Genomic DNA, 23,592 nt, shown 5'->3' with positions numbered 1-23,592 from the left:
TAAGACTTGTTAAGATTTCTCATAAATTTCACATTAACAGTGTTTGTTTCTAGAAATGGTTGTCTTTGTGTTGTCATGGATTCAACAAGCTCAATGGAATTGAGCTAATACTAACAACACTCAAACATCTCAGATGTGTCTTACATACTTATTCCAAAGTTCCTAGAAAATGTTCAGGCCTCAGAAGGTAATAAAGCTTCTTTTCATTCCAAATTGGTTACCATTTGTGGTTGATCTGAATTTGAATTCTTACTTAAGACAAAGGGCCTTAAATAAAAAGCAATCTCATAGAGAACAATTATTTGGCAAGAACCAGACATCTAAATGCCAAGATAATAGAAGCAGGCCTCAGAGTTAGCTGAGAGCAATGACCTCAGAACATCAGAGGATTCCAAGCTGCTAGGAATTAGGTAGAGAGTTATAGAGGTATTCCTGGAAAAAGGCCCTCTAGTTAGTGCTTTACAAGAAGTTCAAAAGTATGTATGTAAGTTGCAACACATTTCTATCATCCAAACTAGGGGTGAAAGTATCCTGCACTATACACTGTCGCACGCACTCATGCACTCCTCAAGATCTCTATTGCCTTTTGGTAACTTTCATTTCCCTTAAGGTCTGGTCTTATGCATCCTTTTAATCTGGTTATACAGGATAAAGCATTTTTGGCACAGTACAATGGAAGGAGACACACTGTCACTAGTTCTGAATGCCACAGTCCAAGGTCCTTTTTGGTTTGACAGTGTCATATAAAGTTTAGATTCCAACTGTCTGACAACAGAATGGCCTGAATTGATGGGTTTGACGTTCTCCTCTTAAGGAGAATAAGAGACTACAGAAGAAACACCTGAGAACTGTCAGCAACGAAGTATCAGTCCCCCCATAGTTTTAAATACCAATGAGAATACATATCCTTGGAAATGTATTCCCAAAAAGCATATCCCTGTGAGCAACACATCCCTGGAAATATAAAGTAAGAAAGCTACTTATTGTAATGATAGGGCTAAAGTGATCACAGACAGAAGGGTCATTCTGCCATCTTCCCCCAAATCCTTCACTACGATGGAAGAAAGTCACTGGGATTATTAGTATAGCCTGATGGTTTGTAGATTAAGTCTCCATAGAGAATGAGTAGCTTTACTCTAGTCAATCAATAAACAATCACTCAATAAACATCAATTCCACATTTTCCTATGTGCAAAGAGAGATATGACTGTGGGGTGGTGTGGTCAAAGTAGGTGAGCCTTATATGAATAAGAAAGAGAGTAATAAAAATTTAAATTTTAAAGAGCTTTGTAATTTACAAAACACTCATATTTGTTGACTCTCCTATTCATTCAGATATTGATTCAACAAACATTAATGAGTGCCTACTGTATCAAAAGATTAATACAGCATTGTCCCTAACCTCCCTGAGCTCAGACTTACAGGATGGCACAACCAACTTTTTTTCATTTGACAGTAATAGGCTACATGGAGAGGAGGAAAGAGGGCACTGGGGAGTTGGTCAAATAAAAACAGTGCTCCACTGAGCTGCACCCTCTTAAAATATGTTTTCTGCATCCTGCCACTGCTCAGCAGCAGAAGAGGAAGTATCAGTTTTAGGAACCCTGAGTCCCAGCCTCCCCACTTCCTCTTCTGCTTTGGCCCTGCCTTCATCACCCCACTCCTGTTGGCAGTCCTCCAACACATACAGACTATCTGGTGCATGCTAGTATTTACTAGAAAGGTAAAGGAAATCTTGGCAGACATATAACTTAATAGAATCATAAAAGTACATCCAGATACTGATTTAATCATATTGTCTCTGCTGTTGGTTCAATCCAAAAATACCCATCAGTCTCATTCAAACCCTATAATCAAACATATCCTTGAGTCTTTGGATTTCCATTAGTCTCTGACCTATGGCACTTTTGAACTCTCCTCCAGCCCCACCAGACCATTTATGGTTTTTTGTTTTTTTTTTTTTTTTTTTTGAGACAGAGTTTCACTCTTGTTGCCCAAGCTGGAGTGCAATGGCGAAATCACGGCTCACCACAGCCTCTACCTCCTTGATTCAAGAGATTCTCCTGCCTCAGCCTCCTGAGAAGCTGGGATTATAGGCATGTGCCACCATGCCCAGCTAATTTTGTATTTTTAGTAGAGACAGGGTTTCTCCATGTTGGTCAGGCTGGTCTCAAACTCCCGGCCTCAGGTGATCCACCCACCTTGGTCACCCAAAGTGCTGGGATTACAGGCATGAGCCACTGCTATGCCTTCTTTGTTTTAAGATCTTTGCCTCCCTTTCTGCCGAAATGTGTAGATTCAATCTGCTCCACCCTCTTTCCTTTCTTCTCTGGTGATTTGTAAAGTGTCCATCCATGAGCCATGGTCCCCTGCACTCTGCGAATTTTCAGGTTTCTTTTAAATAGATTCTACCCCGCTCAATGTATCCACATTTTACTATCACTTTACATCATTATTTAGATTCTTGCATAACAGCACCTGTGCTTACACACACACAGACACACACACACACAGAGAGAGAGAGAAAGAGAGAAACATGCTCCTTCCTCTGATCCTAGACATCCACCCTGGAAAATTACATACTCTATTACTCAACAGCTCTTAAAACCACACAGTTACTCTTCAAAGTTGCCCAATTCGGAGAGGAAAAGAGCAAAAAATGAATAAAGCAATTCACTGCCACTAATGAGCTATGAGCTTACTGTCTAAATGGGTGTGACAGGCATGTAAGCAAAAAGAGTAATTACAGCACTGTAATAAACGAAAGAATAGAACTATGCACATGGGAGTATTCATAGAGAGTGATAACTTCAACATAAATCTTGAAGTGTAAGTAGAAATTTGCCAGGTTCACCTCTTGATTATTTAAGTGTGAAAGAGGATGCATAGATCACCGTGAAGTAGCTAAGGCATAACAAGATAAGGATGCTGAACTAAGTCGTTGAAAGAAAGAAAGAAAGAAAGAAAGAAAGAAAGAAAGAAAGAAAGAAAGAAAGAAAGAAAGAAAGAAAGAAAGAAAGAAAGAAAGAAAGAAGAAAGAAAGAGAAAGAAAGAAGGAAAGGGTCAGGAGGCATTGCAAAATAAGAATCAACAGGACTTGATGAGGGATAAAATAAGGATAGGGTGGAGTCAAAGATGACTGCCAGGTCCTATGCCTGACTGACTGGAAGACTCTTACTGTCATTGAAGAAACAGAAATATAAGATGGGGAAGTTAATGTTGAAGAGAAGGTTGTATTTGTCTGAAAATATGCTTGAAATTTTTTAAAAGACAAGATATCGAAGTAGAGCAATCTAATAAGCAGCTGAAAATGAGAGACTAAAGTTTAGGTAAGTCATTTGTGGCTGTAGTGGACAGAGATTTGAGTCATCTGCATGAAAGTTTTCTTTTTATTTTTAACTTCTTAAGTTCAGGGGTACATGTGCAGGATGTGCAGGTTTGTTACATAGGTAAATGTGTGTCATGGGGTTCGTTGTACAGATTTTGTCACCAAGGTATTAAGCCTAATATCCCTTAGTTATTTTTCCTGATCCTCTCCCTCTTCCCACCCTCCTACCTCCAACAGGCCCCAGTGTGTGTTGTTCCCTTATATATGTCCATGAGTTCTCATCATTTAGCTCCCATTTATAAGTGAGAACATGCGGTATTTGATTTTCTGTTCCTGCATTAGTTTGCTAAGGATTGTGGGCTCCAGTTCCATCCATGTCCCTACAAAGGACGTAATCTCATTCCTTTTTGTGGCTTCATAGTATTCTATGGTGTATATGTCACACATTTTCTTTATTCAGTCTATCATTGATGGGCATTTAGGTTGATTCCACATCTTTGCTATAGTGAATAGTGCTGCAATGAACATATGTATGCATGTGTCTTTATAATAGAAAAATTTACATTCCTTCAGGTATATACCCAGTAATGGGGTTACTGGGTTGAATGGTATTTCTGTCTCTAGGTCTTTTAAATTTAATTTTAATAGTATTGGGGGAACAGGTGGTTTCTGGTTACATTGATAAGTTATTTGGTGATGATTTCTGATATTTCAGTGCTCCCCTCACCCAAGCAGCGTACACTGTACCCAATGTGTAGTCTTTTATCCCTCACTCCCTTCCCACCCTTGCCTGAGTCCCCAAAGTCCATTATGTCATTCTTATATCTTTGCATCCTCATAGCTTAGCTCCCACATATAAGTGAGAACATATAAATGTTTGGTTTTCCATTCCTGAGCTAGTTCACTTAGAATAATGGTCTTCAACTCTATCCAGATTGATGCAAATGCCATAATTTCATTTATTTGTATGGCTGAGTAGTATTCCATGGTGTAGATATACATTTTTATACAGTCATTGATTGATGGGCATTTAGGCTGATTCCATATTTTTGCACTTGTGAGTTGTGCTGCGATAAACATGCATGTGCATGTGTCTTTTTCATATAATGACTTCTTTTCCTTTGGATAGAAACCCAATAGTAGTATTGCTGGATCAAATGACAGTTCTACTTTTAGTTCTTTAAGTAATCTCCATACTGTTTGCCATAGTAGTTGTACTAGTTTACATTTCCTCCAGCAGCATAAAAGTGTTCCCTTTTCACCACACCCATGCCAACATCTATTATTTTTTAATTTTTTAATTAATTCTTGTAGGAGTAAGGTACTATCTCATTGTGGTTTTAATTTGCATTTCCCAGATAATTAGTGATGTTGAGTATTTTGTCATATGTTCATTGGTCATTTTTATATCTTCTTTTGAGAATTGTCTATACATGTCCCTTTTCCACTTTGTGATGGGATTATTTGGTTTTTTCTTGCTGATTTATTTGAGTTGTTGTAGACTCTGTATATTAGTTGTTTGTCAGATGCATAGTTCACAAATATTTTCTCCCATTCTGTGGGTTGTCTATTTACTCTGCTAATTATTTCTTTTGCTGTGCAGAATTATTTTAGTTTAATTAGGTCTTATCTATTTATTTTTGTTTTTGTTGCATTTGTTTTTGGGTTCTTGGTCATGAAGTCTGCCTTAGCCACCATCTAGAAGAATTTTTCCAATGTTATTTTCTAGAGTTTTTATGGTTTCAGGTCTTAGATTTAAGTCTTTGATCCATCTTCAGTTGATTTTTTGTGTAAAGTGAAAGACAAGGATCCAGTTTCATTCTTCTACATGTGGCTTGCCAATTATTTCAGCACCATTTGCTGAATAGGATGTCTTTTCCCAGTTTATGTTTTTGTTTGCTTTATTGAAGATCAGTTGAATGCAAATATTTGGCTTTATTTTGGGGTCCTGTATTCTGTTCTGTTGGTTTATGTGTTTATTTTTATACCAGTACCATGCTGTTTTGGTAACTATAGTCTTGCAGTATTGTTTGAATTTGGGCAATGTAATGCCTTCAGATTTCTCCTTTCTGATTAGTCTTGCTTTGGCTATGCAGGTTCTTTTTTGGTTACATATAAATTTTTGGATTCTTTTTCTAGTTCTGTGAATAATGATTATGGTACTTTGACAGGAATTGTGTTATATCTGTAGATTACTTTTGGCACTGTGGTCATTTTCACAATATTGATTCTACCCATCCATAAGCATGGGATGTGTTTCCATTTGTCTGTGTTATCTATGATTTCTCTCAGCAGTGTTTTGTAGTTTTCCTTATAGAGATCCTTCACCTCCTTGGTTAGGTAGATTTCTAAGTATTTAATTTTTGCTGCTGTTGCAAAAGGGATTGAGCTCTTGATTTGATTCTCAGCTTGGTCATTGTTGGTGAATAGCAGCACTACTGATTTGTGTACATTGATTTTGTATCCTGAAACTTTACTGAATTCATTTATCAGATCTAGGAACTTTTTGGATGAGTCTTTAGGGTTTTCTAGGTATACAATAATATCATCAGTTAACGGCGACACTTTGACTTCCTCTTTACCAATTTGGATGTCTTTTATTTCTTTCTCTTGTCTGATTGCTCTGTCTAGGACTTCTAGTACTCTGTTGAATAGAAGTGGTGAAAGTAGGCATCCTTTTCTTGTTCCAGTTCTCAGGGAGGATGCTTTCAAATTTTGCCATTCAGTATAATGTTGGCTGTGGGTTTGTCATAGGTAGCTTTTATTATCTTAAAGTATGTTCCTTCTATGCCAATTTTGCTAAGGGTTTTCATTCCTAAATGAATGCTGGATTTTGTCAAATGTTTTTTCTGCATCTATTGAGATAATTATATGATTTTTGGTTTTAATTCTGTTTATATGATATATCACATTTATTGATTTGTGTATGTCAAACCATCCCTGCACCCCTGATATGAAACTCACTTGATCATGCTGTATTTTCTTTTTGTTATGCTGTTGGATTCAGTTAGCTAGTATTTTGTTGAGGATTTTTGCATGTATGTTCATTAGGGATATTGGTCTGTAGTTTTCTTTTCTTATTATGTCCTTTCCTGGTTTTGATAGCAGAGTGATACTGGCTTCGTAGAATGATTTAGGGAGGACTTTCTCTTTCTCTATCTTTTAGAATCGTTTCAGCAGGATTGATAACAATTCTCCTTGAAATTTCTGGTAGAATTCATCTGTGAATCCATCTGGTTCTGGACAATTTTTGTTAGCAATATTTTTATTACTGTTTCAATCTCCCTACTTGTTATTGGTCTGTTCAGAGTTTCTATTTCTTTCTGATGTAATCTAGGAGGGTTGCATATTTCCAGAAATGTATCTATATCCTCTAGATTTTCTAGTTTGTATGTATAAATGTGTTCACAGTAGGCTTGTATTTTTTTTTTTTTTTTTTTGCATTTCTGTGGTATTGGTTGTAATATCTCCCATTTCATTTTTAGTTGAGTTTATTTGGATCTTCTCTCTACTTTTCATGGTTAATCTTGCTAATGCTCTGTTAATTTTGTTTATCTTTGTGAAGAACCAGCTTTTTATTTAATTGATCTTTTGGGGTTTTTTGTTTCAATTTTATTTAGTTCTGCTCTAATCTTTGTTATTTCTTTTCTTCTGCTGGGTTTGGGTTTGGTTTGTTCTTGTTTCTCTAGTTCCTTGACGTGTGATCTTAGATTGTCTCTTTGTGCTCTTTCAGATGTTTTTATGTAAGCATTTAATGCCATAAGCTTTCCTCTTAGCACTGCTTTTTCTGTATCTGCAAAGCTCTGATAAGTTATGGCACTATTATTCTGTTCAAATAATTTTTTAATTTCCATCTTGATTTCATTGTTTACCCAAAGATTCTTCAACAGCAGATTATTTAATTTCCATATGTTTGTATAGTTTGGAAGGTTCCTCTTGGAGTTAATTTTCAGTTTTATTCTACTGTGGTCTGAAAGGATACTTGATGTGTTTTGATTTTCTTAAATTTTTTGAGACTTGTTTTGTAGCCTATAATATGGTCTCTCTTGGAAAATGTTTCATATACTGTTGATAAGAATGTATATTCTGCAGTTGTTGAGTAGAATGTTCTGTAAATATTTCTTAAGTCTATTTGTTCTGGTGTATAATTCAAGTCCATTGTTTCTGTGTTGACTTTCTGTCTTAATGACATGTCTAGTGCTGTCAGTGGAGTATTGAAGTCCCCCACTATTATTATGTTGCCATCCATCTCATTTCTTAGGTCTACTAGTAACTGTTTTATGAGGTTGGGAGCTCCAATGTTAGGAGCATACATATTTATGATTGTGATATTTTTCTGTTGCACTATTTTATCATTATATAGGGTCCCTCTTTTCCTTTTTTTTTTTTAACTGTTATTGATTTAAAATCTGATTTGTCTAACATAAGCCTAGCTACTCCTGCTGGCTTTTGGTTTCTATTTGCATGGAATATTTTTCCACTCCTTTACCTTAAGTTTATGTGAGTATTAATATTTAGGCGTTAGATGAGTATCTTGAAGACAGCATATACTTGGTTGGTGGACTTTTATCCATTCTGCCATTCTGTATCTTTTAATTGGGGCATTTATGCCTTTTACATTCAATATTAATATGGAGATGTGAGGTACTGTTCCATTCATCATGCTAACCTGTTGCCTAAATACCTTGTTTTGTTTTGTTTTGTTTTCATTTTGTTAGTGTTTTATAGGCCCTTTGAAATTTATGCTTTAAGGAGGTTCTGTTTTGATGTATTTTGAGGTTTTGTTTTAACATTTAGAACTTCTTTCAGCGTTTCTTGTAGTGCTTGGTAGTGGAGAGTTCTCTCAGCATTTCTTTATCTGAAAACCACTGTATATCTCCTTCATTTATGAAGTTTAGGTTTGCTGGATACAAAATTTATGGCTGAAAATACTTTTTCTCAAGGAGGCTAAAGATAGGACCCCAATCCTTTGTGGTTATAAGGTTTATGCTGAGAAATCTGCTGTTAATCTGATAGGTTTTCCTTCATAGGTTACCTAATGTGATGATCTTTTTGCAATTAACTTCCCAGGAGTTCTTTGAGCTCCTTGTATTTGGATGTCTAGATCTCTAGCAAGACCAGGGAAATTTTCCTCAATTATATCCTCAAATAAGATTTCCAAACTTTTAGATTTCTCTTCTTCCTCAGGAACACCAATTTAACATAACCTCAAATTTCGTGGAGGCTTTGTTCGTTTTTTTATTCTTTTTTCTTTGTCTTAGTCTGATTCATTAATTCAAAAGCTGTGTCTTCGAGTTCTGAAGTTCTTTCTTCTACTTGTTCTAGCATATTGTTGAGAGTTTCCACTGCATTTTGTATTTCTCTAAATGTGTCTTTCATTTCCAAAAGTTGTGATTGTATTTTCTTTAAGATATCTATTTCTCTGGAGAATGTTTTATTCATATCCTGGTTTTTTTTTTAATTTAAGTTTATTTTCACTTTTCTCTGGTATCTCTTTGCATAGCTTAATAATGAATCTTCTGAATTCTTTATCTGGCAATTCAGAGGTTTCTTCTTGCTTTGGATCTATTGCTGCAGAACTAGTGTGAACTTTTGGGGGTGTTATAGAACTCTATTTTGTCATATTACCAGAATCACTTTTCTGATTTCTTCTCATCTGGATAGACTGTTTCTTAAAATTGTTATTGAATTTATTTTTTATTGAACTGTGGTTTTTTGGATTTTTGGGGTTTTGTCCCTCTTAAGGATCTGACTTCAATGTTTATTTTACCCTAATTTGCTTTTGATGCTCACTCTGTATGAGATCCTTAGTTATAGTGTCTTTGTGCATTGGCTTTTCCCAATGCTGGTTGTAGTAGTTAGATTCTTGGTGTGTGGTCATATTTACTGTCTCCTATGGAGTTAAAATGGCAGGGATCTCTCAAAGCTTATCACATTCTCTCATGATATACACTTTATTTATTCATTTAATTTTTTCCACGTGTTTTATTTACTGAGTTGATGATTCAGGTTTCAGGCCAGTCAGGGAGGTAACCCTGGGTAGGCACCAGTTGTGGCTAAGGCAAGCAGGTAGATGTAACATCCAACAGTGGGCCAAGGTCTCAGCCTTGAGGAAGGTGTCTGGGGGACCTCTCAATTAGATGTGCTAAGGTTTTATCATGATGAAGAGTGGGAGCTACCTTACCTCTTCTGCTAGGTCTTCAGGAAAGCTATTCACTTCACAACCTCACTCCTGTTCTAGTGTTTCAGTTATTCAGATCAGACAGGCATTTCCTTTCATCTATAGAAATGTTGATATTTCAAGTAGGAAGGAATTGTGACTGCCTCTTTTGCAGGCCTGAATCTGGAGTGTGCTCCTTCTGTGGGGCTGTGCCCACCCTGGATTTTTCCAGAAAGGTTGTCTATAGGTGACTCCACACTGCATTCCTGTGGGAGAAGCCCCAGCTGTGTCTGCAGTGGAGTGCCAGAGGGGAACAAGAACCCCTTCTCCAAGTCCCTTCATGATCACAGAGATTACCAGCTTGTTGGGGTATAAGTGCAGACTTCCCCTACTGCACCCAGCACTGCAATTGTGCCTCTGCTGTGAGAAACTACCCACCAGTGGAAAGATCTGAACTCAAGTCCTGCTGTTCAGATTCTTTTGCACTACAAGGTGATCCATTGATGTGGTGTTCTCTCCCTTCCCCTAGGAATGGGGCTTTATGAGAGCCAAACTGCAGAGGTTGTTACTGCTCTTCTGGGTCTATCCACCCAGTAGAGATACCAAGCTCTAGGGTGGTGCTGGGAAATATCTGCAAAGAATCCTGTGAGGTTATCTGTCTTCAGGTCTCCCAACCATGGATACCAGCACCTGCTGTGGTTGAGGTGGCAGGGGAGTGAATTAGACTCTGTGAGAGTCCTTGGTGTAGATATGATTAGTGTGCTGGCTTTCTCAAATGCTGGTTATGCTAGCAGTGAAGTTGTACAGTGAACACACCCAAGACCTCTGGTTAGCCGGGACATTGCAGGTGGTGATATTTTCTGTTGTTTTCTTCTTCCCAGGAGCAGGGTTATTCTGCCACGTGTTCCTGTAATGGCCTGAATTGGTTGGCCTCCAGCCAGGAGGTGGTGCTTGCAAGAGAGCACCAGCTGTGGCATTAGCAGTGGGATATAAGCTTGCCCTATGTTGGCTGTGGGAAGTATTCTCGTTACTCAGGTGATGGGCAAGTCCATAAAGCTCCCAAGAGTGTATGTCTTTTGTGTTCATCTACCAGGGCAGGTAGAGAAATATCATCAGCTGGGGGTAGGCTTAGGTGGGTGTGAGCTCAGACTCTCCTTGGGCAGGGCTTGCCAAAGCCTCCGTGAGGAATGGGAATGTGGTTCTCAGGCCAACAGGATTATGTTCCAGAGGGGATTATAGCTGCTTTGATTGTGCCATATAGTTCACCAAAGAAGTGGGGGATAGTTGGTAGTGAAAGGCCTCACCCACCTCCCACACAGTTGGCAAGGCCAGCCTCACTCCCATAGTGCTCCGCTAATGGTGCCAAGCTTAGATCCAGGCAGCTTGCTTGTGCAGAACTCAGAACTTGTCCAAGACCATAAACTTCCCCGCTGAGCAAGCAAACTTGGCATTCAGGTCTCACCCCTCCCTATCTGCCCACAATGTTAGCTGTGGCTCCTGCATTCATATCTTCAGCAGTTCCCATTTGCTCCCTGGCTTCTGTTCAAGAAAGTTAGTGCCCAGTTGTAATTGCAAAATTCAGTTGGAAACTTCTTACACCCTGTGACTCCTCCCTAATTCCACTGGGTGCCTTTCCCAAAGGCCCCTGTGAGATATAGTCAGGGATGGCTTCACTGGGCTCAAGCTGGATAATGGGAGTGCCTATAAGGCTCTTCCCACTACTGCTTTTACTTTTATATTTCACATGGCACCCTAAATCCATTCCAGTTCTAGGAAAGGTTAAATCCTCTTGTGATCTGGACTTTCAGATTCCCCAGTGGGGATGTCTGTTCAGAGGCAGGTTTTCACCCAATCACACTTTGAGAACTCACAGTTTTTCACCTAACTCACGGAATTTGTAGTGGCATGCCAGTTCCTTCAAAGGATCTCTGAATTATTCTGGTTTTCCCAGTATGTTCCTGCAGTGGTTCTTGGAGCAAAAGTTTGTGGTATGAGTCTCCGTACACTGTTCTGTCCATCCAAGTGAGATATGCACATTAGCCCTGTTTTCTATCTACGATCTTCTTCGAAAGTTATCTTTTTAAACCAGGAAAGTTGATAACTATTCCAAGGGAAAGATAGAAGCAAATAACTGAGGACCAACTCTTGACCTTTCACAGATTTTGTCTGCAGTGATTACCTCAATTGACTCTCTGAAAAATGTGTCATTAATGAAGGGAAATCAAAAGGAAGAGTGAGAATGAGGGTGGCAGTATGGTAGTAGAACTGGTCTGATGGCCATAATGCCTGGGTTCTACTCCCAGCCCTAGCTATGTGCTCTTAAAGAAGTCATTACCACTACAATCTCATCACCAGGTTTTGAATCTTGCTTTTTCACATGTTAAAAGTCTATTGGTACAAGATCTCAAAGGTCCCTTCTGACTCAAACTGGCAACTATCCTTAGAATAACAAATGGCATGTTCTACTGACATGAGTTAAAAATATAATGTTCTCTATAAAGAAAGACATAGAATCTCACTAGTCATTTATTGTTTTCCTGCTGTACATGCAAATTACTATGCAAAGTGCTATAGAGAGAAAATGAGAAAGTGTAAGGGGAAGTAAAATACTTGAATGAGAAGATGTGAAGACAAAATTCCTCCTTACAAGGAATTTGCAATCTAGTTGAACCTACTGGCCTTACTTTCAGCTGATTCCCAGTAAATCATAATTCAGCTTTTAGACATAGCTATAACTTTTGTTGGATGAAGAACAAACAGCTTAAATTTCGATCTTGTATGAAGTTCTGCTCATTAATTTTTGCTTTGGTAGAATGTTCTGAAAAAACAATTCTCTTACTTTTTCAAGAATTACACCAAAAGAAAGAAAAGAAAATAATATAATAAATGGCATATATGTCTAATGTGCCTCAATAAAACAATCCTGATATGAGTTAGTCTGATTAAACACATTTATTTGGCACCAAGTATAATGTTCCTTCCTAAGTTCTGCAGAAATTGTACATATTAATTAGATCTGACATTGATTCTCTCAAAATAATAACAGCTATTTATGACAAACCCACAGCCAATACCATACTGAATGGGCAAAAACTGGAAACACTCCCTTTGAAAACTGGCACAAGACAGGGATGCCCTCTCTCACCACTCCTATTCAACATAGTGTTGGAAGTTCTGGCTAGCGCATTCAGGCAAGAGAAAGAAATAAAGGATTATAAATCATGCTGCTATAAAGACACGTGCATACGTATGTTTATTGCAGCACCATTCACAATAGCAAAGACTTGGAATCAACCCAAATGTTCATCAGTGACAGACTGGATTAAGAAAATGTGGCACATATACACCATGGAATACTATGCAGCCATGAAAAAGGATGAGTTTGTGTCCTTTGTAGGGACATGGATGCAGCTGGTAACCATCATTCTTAGCAAACTATCACAAGAACAGAAAACCAAACACCGCATGTTCTCACTCATAGGTGGGAACTGAACAATGAGATCACTTGGACTCGGGAAGGGGAACATCACACACCGGGGCCTATCATGGGGAGTGGGGAGGGGGGAGGGATTGCATTGGGAGTTATACATGAAGTAAATGACGAGTTGATGGGTGCTGATGAGTTGATGGGTGCAGCACAGCAACATGGCACAAGTATACATATGTAATAAACCTGCATGTTATGTACATGTACCCTAGAACTTAAAGTACAATAATAATAATTTAAAAAATTAAAAAAATAAAAAATAAAAGAAATAAATGGTATTCAATTAGGAAAAGAAGAAGTCAAATTGTCCCTGTTAGCAGATGACATGATTGTATATTTAGAAAACCCCATCATCGCAGCCCAAAATCTCCTTAACCTGATAAGCAACTTCAGCAAAGTCTCAGGATACAAAATTAATGCGCAAAAATCACAAGCATTCTCATACACCAGTAACAGGCAAGCAGAGAGCCAAATCATGAATGAACTTCCATTCACAATCGCTTCAAAGAGAATAAAACACCTAGGAATCCAACTGACAAGGGATGGAAAGGACCTCTTCAAGGAGAACTACAAACCACTGCTCAGTGAAATAAAAGAGGACGCAAACAAATGGAAGAACATACCATGCTCATGGATACGAAGAATCAATATCGTGAAAATGGCCATACTGCCCAAGGTAATTTATAGATTCAATGCCATCCCCATCAAGCTACCAATGAGTTTCTTCACAGAATTGGAAAAAACTGCTATAAAGTTCATATGGAACCAAAAAAGAACCCAAATTGCCAAGACAATCCTAAGTCAAAAGAACAAAGCTGGAGGCATCACACTACCTGACTTCAAACTATACTACAAGGCTACAGGAACCAAAACAGCATGGTACTGGTACCAAAACAGAGATATAGACCAATGGAACAGAACAGAGTCCTCAGAAATAATACCACACATCTACAGTCATCTGATCTTTGACAAACCTGAGAGAAACAAGAAATGGGGAAAGGATTCCCTATTTAACAAATGGTGCTGGGAAAATTAGCTAGCCATAAGTAGAAAGCTGAAACTGGATCCTTTCCTTACTCCTTATACGAAAATTAATTCAAGATGGATTAGAGACTTAAATGTTAGATCTAATACCATAAAAACCCTAGAAGAAAACCTAGGTAGTACCATTCAGGACATAGGCATGGGCAAGGACTTCATGTCTAAAACACCTAAAGCAATGGCAACAAAAGCCAAAATTGACAAATGCAATCTAATTTAACTAAAGAGCTTTTGCACAGCATAAGAAACTACCATCAGAGTGAACAGGCAACCTACAGAATGGGAGAAAATTTTTGCAATCTACTCATCTGACAAAGGGCTAATATCCAGAACCTACAAAGAACTCAAACACATTTACAAGAAAAAATCAAACAACCCCATCAAAAAGTGGGCAAGGGATATGAACAGACATTTCTCAAAAGAAGACGTTCATACAGCCAACAGACACATGAAAAAATGCTCATCATCACTGGCCATCAGAGAAATGCAAATCAAAACCACAATGAGATACCATCTCACACCAGTTAGAATGGCGATCATTAAAAAGTCAGGAAATAACAGGTGCTGGAGAGGCTGTGGAGAAATAGGAACACTTTTACACTGTTGGTGGGATTGTATACTAGTTCAACCATTATGGAAAACAGTGTGGTGATTCCTCGAGGATCTAGAACTAGAAGTACCATATGACCCAGCCATCCCATTACTGGGTATATACCCAAAGGATTATAAATCATTCTGCTATAAAGACACATGCACACATATGTTCATTGCAGCACTATTCACAATAGCAAAGACTTGGAATCAATGCAAATGTCCATCAGTGACAGACTGGATTCAGAAAATGTGGCACATATACACCATGGAATACTATGCAGCCATAAAAAGCATGAGTTTGTGTCCTTTGTAGGGACATGGATGCAGCTGGAAACCATCATTCTCAGCAAACTACCGCAAGAACAGAAAAGCAAACACCGCGTGTTCTCACTCATAGGTGGGAACTGAACAATGAGATCACTTGGACTCGGGAAGGGGAACATCACACACCGGGGCCTATTGTGGGGAGGCGGGAGGGGTGAGAGATTACATTGGGAGTTATACCTGATGTAAATGATGAGTTGATGGGTGCTGACGAGTTGATGGGTGCAGCACACCAACATGGCACAAGTACACATATGTAACAAACCTGCACGTTATGCACATGTACCCCAGAACTTAAAGTATAATCATAATAAAAAAATTTAAAAAAATAAGTTACCCAATCTCAGGTATTTATAGCAGTGTGAGAATGGACTAATGCACTGTCCTTCTACCCTCTATCTCCATAAGTTCAATTGTTTTGATTTTTGGATCCCACAAATAAGTGGGAACATGCGATGTTTTTCTTTCTGTGCCTGACTTATTTCACTTAACATAATGGACTCCAGTTCCCTCCATGTTGTCACAAATGACAGGATTTCATTTTTTTATGGCTGGATAGTGCTCCATTGTGTATATGTACTACATTTTCTTTATCATTTCATCTGTTAATGGACACTTAGTTTACTTCAAAATCTTGACTACTGTGAACAGTGCTGCAAAAAATATGCGAGTGCAGATATCTCTTTCATATACTAATTTCCTTCCTTTTGGATAGCTGTGGCATTGCTGGATCATATGGGAGTTCTATTTTTACTTTTATGAGTAATCTCCAAACAGTTCTCCATAGAGATTGTACTAATTTACCTTACCACCAATGGTGTATAAGGGTTCCCTTTTCTCCACAACTTACCAGCACTTTGTTATTGCCTGTCTTTTGGATATAAGCCATTTTAACTGGGGTGATATTATATCTCATTGTAGTTTTGATTTGCATTTCATTGATGATTAATAATGTTGAGCACCTTTGCATATGCCTGCTTTCCATTTGTATGTCTCCTTTTGAGAAATGTTTTTTCAAGTATTTTGCCCATTTTTAATTATATTATTAGATTTTTTCCTGTAGAGTTTTTGAGCTCCTTATATATATATGGTTATTAATTTCTCATCAGAAGTAGCTTGCAAATATTTTCTTCCATTCTGTGGGTTGCCTCTTCACTTGCTTGATTGTTTCCTTTGATAGGCAGATGCTTTTTAACTTGATGTAATTCCATTTGTCCGTTTTTGCTCTGGTTGCCTGTGCTCTTGGGGTATTACTCAAGAAATTTCTCCCACACCAATGTCCTGGAGAGTTTCCCCAATGTTTTCTTGTAGTAGATTTGTAGTTTCAGGTCTTAGATTTAACGTTTTGATTCATTTTGATTTGATTTTTGCATATGGGAAGAGATAGAGGTCTAGTTTCATTCTTCAGTACATGTATATCCAGTTTTCCCAGTCCCATTTATTGAAGAGACTGTCTTTTCCCCACGGTATGTTCTTGGTATCTTTGTCAAAAATGAGTTCACTGTAGATGTGTGGATTTGTTTCTGGGTTTTTAATTCTGTTCCATTGGTGTATGTGCCTGTTTATATGCAGGTACCATGCTGTTTTGGTTACTATAGCTCTGTAGTATAATTTGAAGTCAGGTGAGGTGATTCTTCCAGTTTTATACATTTTGCTTAGGGTACATTTGGCTATTCTGGGTCTTTTGCAATTTCACATAATTTTAGTATTTTTGTCTATTTCTTTGAAGAATGTCATTGGTATTTTGATAGGGATTTTATTGAATCTATAGACTGCTTTGGGTAGTGAGGACATTTTAACAATATTGGTTCATCCAATTCATGAATACGGAATATCTTTCCATTTTTTAACATCTTCTTCAACTTCTTTCATCAATGTTTTATAGTTTTCATTATACAAAGTTAATGGTTGGTTAAATTCCTAGGTATTTAATTTTATCCATGGCTATTGTAAATGAGATTACATTTTTGTTTTATTTTCAGGTTGTTTACTGTTGGCATATAGAAATGCCACAAATTATTTTATGTTGATTTTGTATCCTGCAACTTTACTGAATTTTTTTGTCAGTTCTAATGGTTTGTTGGTGGAGTCCTTACATTTTTCCAAGTATCAGATCATATCATCTGCAAACAGGAATAATTTGACTTCTTCCTTCCCATTTTGGATGTCTTTTGTTACTTTCTATTGTCTGATTGCTCTAGCTAGGACTTCCAGTACTATGTTGAATAATTGTGGTGAAAGTGGGCATCCTTGTCATGTTTTAGATCTTAGAAGAAAGGCTTACACTTTTGACCGAATTAAATAAGATACTAGCTGTGGATCTGTCATATATGGCTTTTATTAGATTGAGGTGTGTTTCTTCTATCCCTAGTTGTTTGACAATTTTTATTAAAAAGGGATATTGAATTTTAGCAAATGCTTTTTCTGTGTAAATTGAAATGATCATATTGTTTCTGTCCTTTATTCGTTGATATGATGTACACATTGAATGACTTGCATATGTTGAACCATCCTTGCATCTCAGGGATAAATCCCACTTGGTCTTGATGAAGGAACTTTGTAATACACTGTTGAATTAGGTTTGCTAGTGTTTTGTGAGGATTTTTGCATCAATATTCATCAGAGATATTGGACTATAGTTTTCTTCTTTAGATATGTGTTTGGTTTTGGTATCAGGGTAATACTGGCCTTATATGTGTTCATAGACACTTCCTTCTCCTCTATTTTTCAGAATAGTTTGAGCAGGATTAGTATCAGTTCTTCTTTAAATGTTTGGTAAAATTCAGCAGTGAAGCCATTGGATCCTGGGCTTTATTTTACTGGGAGACATTTTATTATGACTTTGATCTCATTACTTGTTATTTATCTGTTCAGATTTAGGATTTCTTCATGGTTTGTTCCTGGTAGGTTTTATGCATCTAGGAATTTATTCATTTCTTCTAGATTATCCAGTTTAATGACATACTTGCTCATAATATCCACTGTTCATCCTTTGAATTGCTGAGATATCAGTTGTAATGTCTCCTTTTTTATCCCTAATTTTCTTTATTTGGATTTTCTCTTTTTTTCTAGTTGGCATGCCTAAAGTTTTGTCAATTTTGTTTAACTTTTCAAGAAACCAGAATTTTGTTTCATTAATCTTTTGTTTTATTCATTTCAATTTTATTTATTTCTGCTCTGATATTTATAATTTCTTTTCTTCTCATAATTTGGGGTTTGTTTGCTCTTGCTTCTTTAATTCTTTTTTTTTTTTTTTTTTTTTTTTTTTTTTTTTTTTTTTTTTTTTTTTGAGACTGAGTCTCGCTCTGTCGCCCAGGCTGGAGTGCTGTGGCCGGATCTCAGCTCACTGCAAGCTCCGCCTCCCGGGTTCACGCCATTCTCCTGCCTCAGCCTCCCAAGTAGCTGGGACCACAGGCGCCCGCCACCTCGCCCGGCTAGTTTCTTTTTTGTATTTTTTTTTTAGTAGAGACGGGGTTTCACCGTGTTAGCCAGGATGGTCTCGATCTCCTGACCTTGTGATCCGCCCGTCTGGGCTTCCCAAAGTGCTGAGATTACAGGCTTGAGCCACCGCGCCCGGCCGCTTCTTTAATTCTTTAAGATACATTATTAAATTGTTTATTTGATGTTTTTCTTCTTATTTGATGTAAGAACTTATAGCTATAGACTTCCCTCTTAGTACTGCTTTTGTCATATCACATAGGTTTGTGTATGCTGTATTACCCTTATCATTAGTTTCAAGAAACTTTTCAATTTACTTCTTAATTTATTCATTAATGCACTGGTCAATCAGGAGCATATTGTGTAATTTCCATGTATCTGCATAGTTTCCAAAATTTATCTTGCTATTGTTTTCTAGTTTTATTCCATTGTGGTCAGAAAATATACTGGAAATTACTCCAATTTTTTTGATGTTTTAAGACTTGTTTTGTGACCTAACATATTTTCTATCCTTGAGGATGATCCATGTGCTGAGGAAATAAATATACATACTAAAACCATTGAATGCAATATTGTGTAAATATCTATTAGACCCATTTGCTCTATAGTGGAGATAAAGCCTGCAGTTTCTTTGTGTTTTTTCTGTCTTGAAGATTTGTCCAATGCAGAAAGTGAGGTGCTGAAGTCTCCAGCTATTATTGTATTGGTGCCTATCTCTCTATCATTGATAATATTTGCTTTATACCTCTGGGTGCTCCAGTGTTGGGTGTATATATATTTAATATTATTACATCCTCTTGCTGAATTGATCCCTTTATCATTATATAGTAATCTTGTTTGTCTCTTCTTATAGTTTTTTTCTTGAAATCTCTTTTGTGTGATATAAGTATGCCACTCCTGCTCTTTTTTGTTTTCTAATAGTGTGGAATATCTTTTCCATCCCTTTATTGTTAGTCTGTGTGTGTCTCTGTAGGTGAAGTATGTTTCTTGTAGGCAAGATACCATTGAGTGTTGCTTTTTTATCCACTCAACCACGCTACATCTTTTGATTGGAGAGTTAAGCCCATTTGCATTTATTGTTATTTTATATAAGTAAGGATTTACTCCTGCCATTTTTTTATATTTTTCTGGTTGTTTGGTAGTTTTCTCTTCTTTCTTTCTTTATTTACTTCCTGTCTTCCTTTTATTGAAGGTTATTTTCTCCGGTGATGTGATTTAGTTTCTTGTTTTTTACTTTTGTGTGCCCATTGTATGTAGTTTGCTTTGAAGTTATCATGAGGCTTGCAACTCCTATTTTATAACGCATTATTTTAACCTGATAACAACTTAACGCTGTTTGCATAAATAAACAAGTAAACAGAAAACTAATAAAAACTCTATGCTTTAGCTTAATTTCCTCATTTTTTTACCTTTTTGTTATTTTGATTTATATTTTATTGTACTGTCTATCTCTTGAAAAGTTGTAGTTGTTATTTTTTATTTGTTCATCATTTAGTCTTCCTACTTAGTATAACAGCAGTCTACACATCATAGTTACAGTGTTATATTTTATTTTCTCCTGTGTGCTTACTATGACCAGAGAGTTTTGTACCTTCAGGTGATTTCTTATTACTCATTAAGAGCCTTTTCTTTCTAATTGAAGTCCTCTCTTTAGCATTTCTTGTAGGACAGGTGTGCTGTTGATGAAGTCTCTCAGCTTTTGTCTGTCTGGGAAAATCTTTGTTTCTCTTTTATATTTCAAGGATATCTTCACTGAATATAATATTCTAGGTTAAAAGTTATTTTTTCGGCCCACCTGGCAGGGGTGGCCTGGCCCAGGCTGCTTGCCCACTTTCCCTGGACTGCCAATGGAAGTCATGGGTGGGTGGGTGACTTCAAGCCCCTCAGGACTGCCTTCCTAAATCCTGTGACACCTAAGTAAAGGTGGACAAGTCCTATTTCCAAGAGATGACTTTTAACAGTTTTTAAGGATCTAAAACGTGTGTACCTTCATCAATAAGGATGAAAAATTTGTAGAAGAGTTTAGATTAAAAACTTTTGCTAATTTTCCAAGTAGTAGTCCTGTTTCAGCATCAACACTGGCACAAGCAAGGTTTCCTTATACGAGTGAAGGAGATACCATGCAGTGCTTTAGTTGTCATGCAGCCATAGATAGATGGCAATATGAAGACTCAGCAGTTGGAAGACACAGGAAACTATCCCCAAATTGCAGATTTATCAATGGCTTTTATTTTGAAAATAGTGCCACACAGCCTACAAATCCTGGTATCCAAAATGGTCAGTACAAAGTTGAAAACTATCTGGGAAGCAGAAATCGTTTTGCTTTATACAGGCCATCTGAGATGCATGCAGGTTTTAGATGCATCTTTTGAGAACTGGGCAGGTTTTAGATGTATCAGACACCATATACCCAAGGAACCCTGCCATGTATAGTGAAGAAGCTACATTAAAGTCCTTTCAGAACTGGCCAGACTATGCCCACCTATCCCCAAAAGAGTTAGCAAGTGCTGGACTCTACTACACAGGTATTGATGACCAAGTGCAGTGCTTTTGTTGTGGTGGAAAACTGAAAAATTGGGAACCTTGTGATAGTGCCTGGTCAGAACACAGGTGACACTTTCCTAATTGCTACTTTGGGGTCAGAATTTTAATATTCAAAGTGAATCTGATGCTGTGAGTTCTGATAGGAATTTCCCAAATTCAACAAATCTTCCAAGAAATCCATTCATGGCAGATTATGAAGCATGGATCATTACTTTTGGGATGTGGATATACTCAGTTAACAAAGGAGCAACTTGGAAGAGCTGAATTTTATGCTTTAGGTAAAGGTGATAAAATAAAGTGCTTCCACTGTAGAGGAAGGCTAACTGATTGGAAGTTCAGTGCAGACCACTGAGAACAACATGCTAAATGGTATCCAGGGTGTAAATATCTGTTAGAACAGAAAGGACAAGAATATATAAACAATATTCATTTAACCCATTCACTTGAGGAGTGTCTCATAAGAACTACTGAGAAAACACTATCACTAACTAGAAGAAATGATGATATCATCTTCCAAAATCCTATGGTACAAGAAGCTATACAAATGGGGTTCACTTTCAAGGACATTAAGAAAATAATGGAGGAAAAATTCAGATATCTGGGAACAACTATAAATCACTTGAGGTTCTGGTTGCAGATCAACTGAATGCTAAGAAAGACAGTCCACAAGATGAATCAAGTCAGACTTCATTTCACAAAGAGATTACTACTGAAGAGGACCTAAGGTGCCTGCAAATGAAGGAGCTTTGCAAAATCTCTATGTGTAGAAATATTGCTGTCATTGTTGTTCCCTATGGACATGTAGTCAGTTGTAAACAACATGCTGAAACAGTTGACAAATGTCCCATGTGCTACACAGTCATTACTTTAAAGCAAAAAAATTTTATGTTTTAATATAACTCCATACTAGGCATGTTATGTTCTTCTTTTTTTTGTTATATTAATTTTATTTAAATTATATGTATGAATTTATTTATGCATTTTAATTTATTTTTTATTATTATTATACTTTAAGTTCTAGGGTACATATGCATAACGTGCAGGTTTGTTACATATGTATACTTTTGCCATGTTGCTGTGCTGCACCCATCAACTCGTCAGCACCCATCAACTCATCATTTACATCAGGTATAACTCCCAATGCAATCCATCCCCCCGCCCCCCTCCCCATGATAGGCCCCGGTGTGTGATGTTCCCCTTCCCGAGTCCAAGTGATCTCATTGTTCAGTTCCCACCTATGAGTGAGAACATGCGGTGTTTGGTTTTCTGTTCTTGTGATAGTTTGCTAAGAATGATGGTTTCCAGCTGCATTCATGTCCCTACAAAGGATACAAACTCATCCTTTTTCATGGCTGCATAGTATTCCATGGTGTATATGTGCCACATTTTCTTAATCCAGTCTGTCACTGATGGACACTTGGGTTGATTCCAAGTCTTTGCTATTGTGAATAGTGCCGCAATAAACATACGTGTGCATGTGTCTTTATAGCAGCATGATTTATAATCCTTTGGGTATATACCCAGTAATGGGATGGCTGCGTCATAAGGTACATCTAGTTCTAGATCCTTGAGGAATCGCCATACTGTTTTCCATAATGGTTGAACTAGTTTACAATCCCACCAACAGTGTAAAAGTGTTCCTATTTCACCACATCCTCTCCAGCACCTGTTGTTTCCTGATTTTTTAATGATCGCCATTCTAACTGGTGTGAAATGGTATCTCATTGTGGTTTTGATTTGCATTTCTCTGATGGCTAGTGATGATGAGCATTTTTTCATGTGTCGGTTGGCTGTATGAATGTCTTCTTTTGAGAAATGTCTGTTCATATCCTTTGCCCACTTTTTGATGGGGTTGTTTGTTTTTTTCTTGTAAATTTGTTTGGGTTCTTTGTAGGTTCTGGATATGAGCCCTTTGTTAGATGAGTAGATTGCAAAAATTTTCTCCTATTCTGTAGGTTGCCTGTTCACTCTGATGATAGTTTCTTTTGCTGTGCAGAAGCTCTTTAGATTAATTAGATCTCATTTGTCAATTTTGGATTTTGCTGCCGTTGCTTTTGGTGTTTTAGACATGAAGTCTTTCCCCATGCCTATGTCCTGAATGGTACTACCTAGGTTTTCCTCTAGGGTTTTTATGGTATTAGGTCTAACATTTAAGTCTCTAATCCATCTTGAATTAATTTTCGTCTAAGGAGTAAGGAAAGGATCCAGTTTCAGCTTTCTACTTATGGCTAGCCAATTTTCCCAGCACCATTTATTAAATAGGGGATTCTTTCCCCATTTCTTGTTTCTCTCAGGTTTGTCAAAGATCAGATGACTGTAGATGTGTGGTATTATTTCTGAGGACTCTGTTCTGTTCCATTGGTCTATATCTCTGTTTTGGTACCAGTACCATGCTGTTTTGGTTCCTGTAGCCTTGTAGTATAGTTTGAAGTCAGGTAGCGTGATGCCTCCAGCTTTGTTCTTTTGACTTAGGATTGTCTTGGAGATGCGGGCTCTTTTTTCGTTCCATATGAACTTTAAAGCAGTTTTTTCCAATTCTGTGAAGAAACTCATTGGTAGCTTGATGGGGATGGCATTGAATCTATAAATAACCTTCGGCAGTATGGCCATTTTCACGATATTGATTCTTCCTCTCCATGAGCATGGTATGTTCTTCCATTTATTTGCGTCCTCTTT

General features: G+C 37.4%; 1 protein-coding gene and 1 pseudogene across 3 annotated transcripts in view; both read left to right on the top strand.

Annotated features, from left to right (window-relative positions):
• CYSLTR1 (cysteinyl leukotriene receptor 1) overlaps positions 1-23,592 on the top strand; it is an 87,068-nt gene that overhangs the window by 4,229 nt on the left and 59,247 nt on the right. The gene's annotated exons all lie outside the window — the stretch shown is intronic.
• On the top strand, positions 20,138-21,810 carry LOC706771 (E3 ubiquitin-protein ligase XIAP pseudogene; annotated as a pseudogene).

Source organism: Macaca mulatta, chromosome X, assembly GCF_049350105.2.
Source record: "Macaca mulatta isolate MMU2019108-1 chromosome X, T2T-MMU8v2.0, whole genome shotgun sequence".
Taxonomy (NCBI): Eukaryota; Metazoa; Chordata; class Mammalia; order Primates; family Cercopithecidae; genus Macaca; species Macaca mulatta.
The sequence above is the reverse complement of the archived record's forward strand: the minus strand, read 5'-3'. Positions and strand labels throughout refer to the sequence as shown.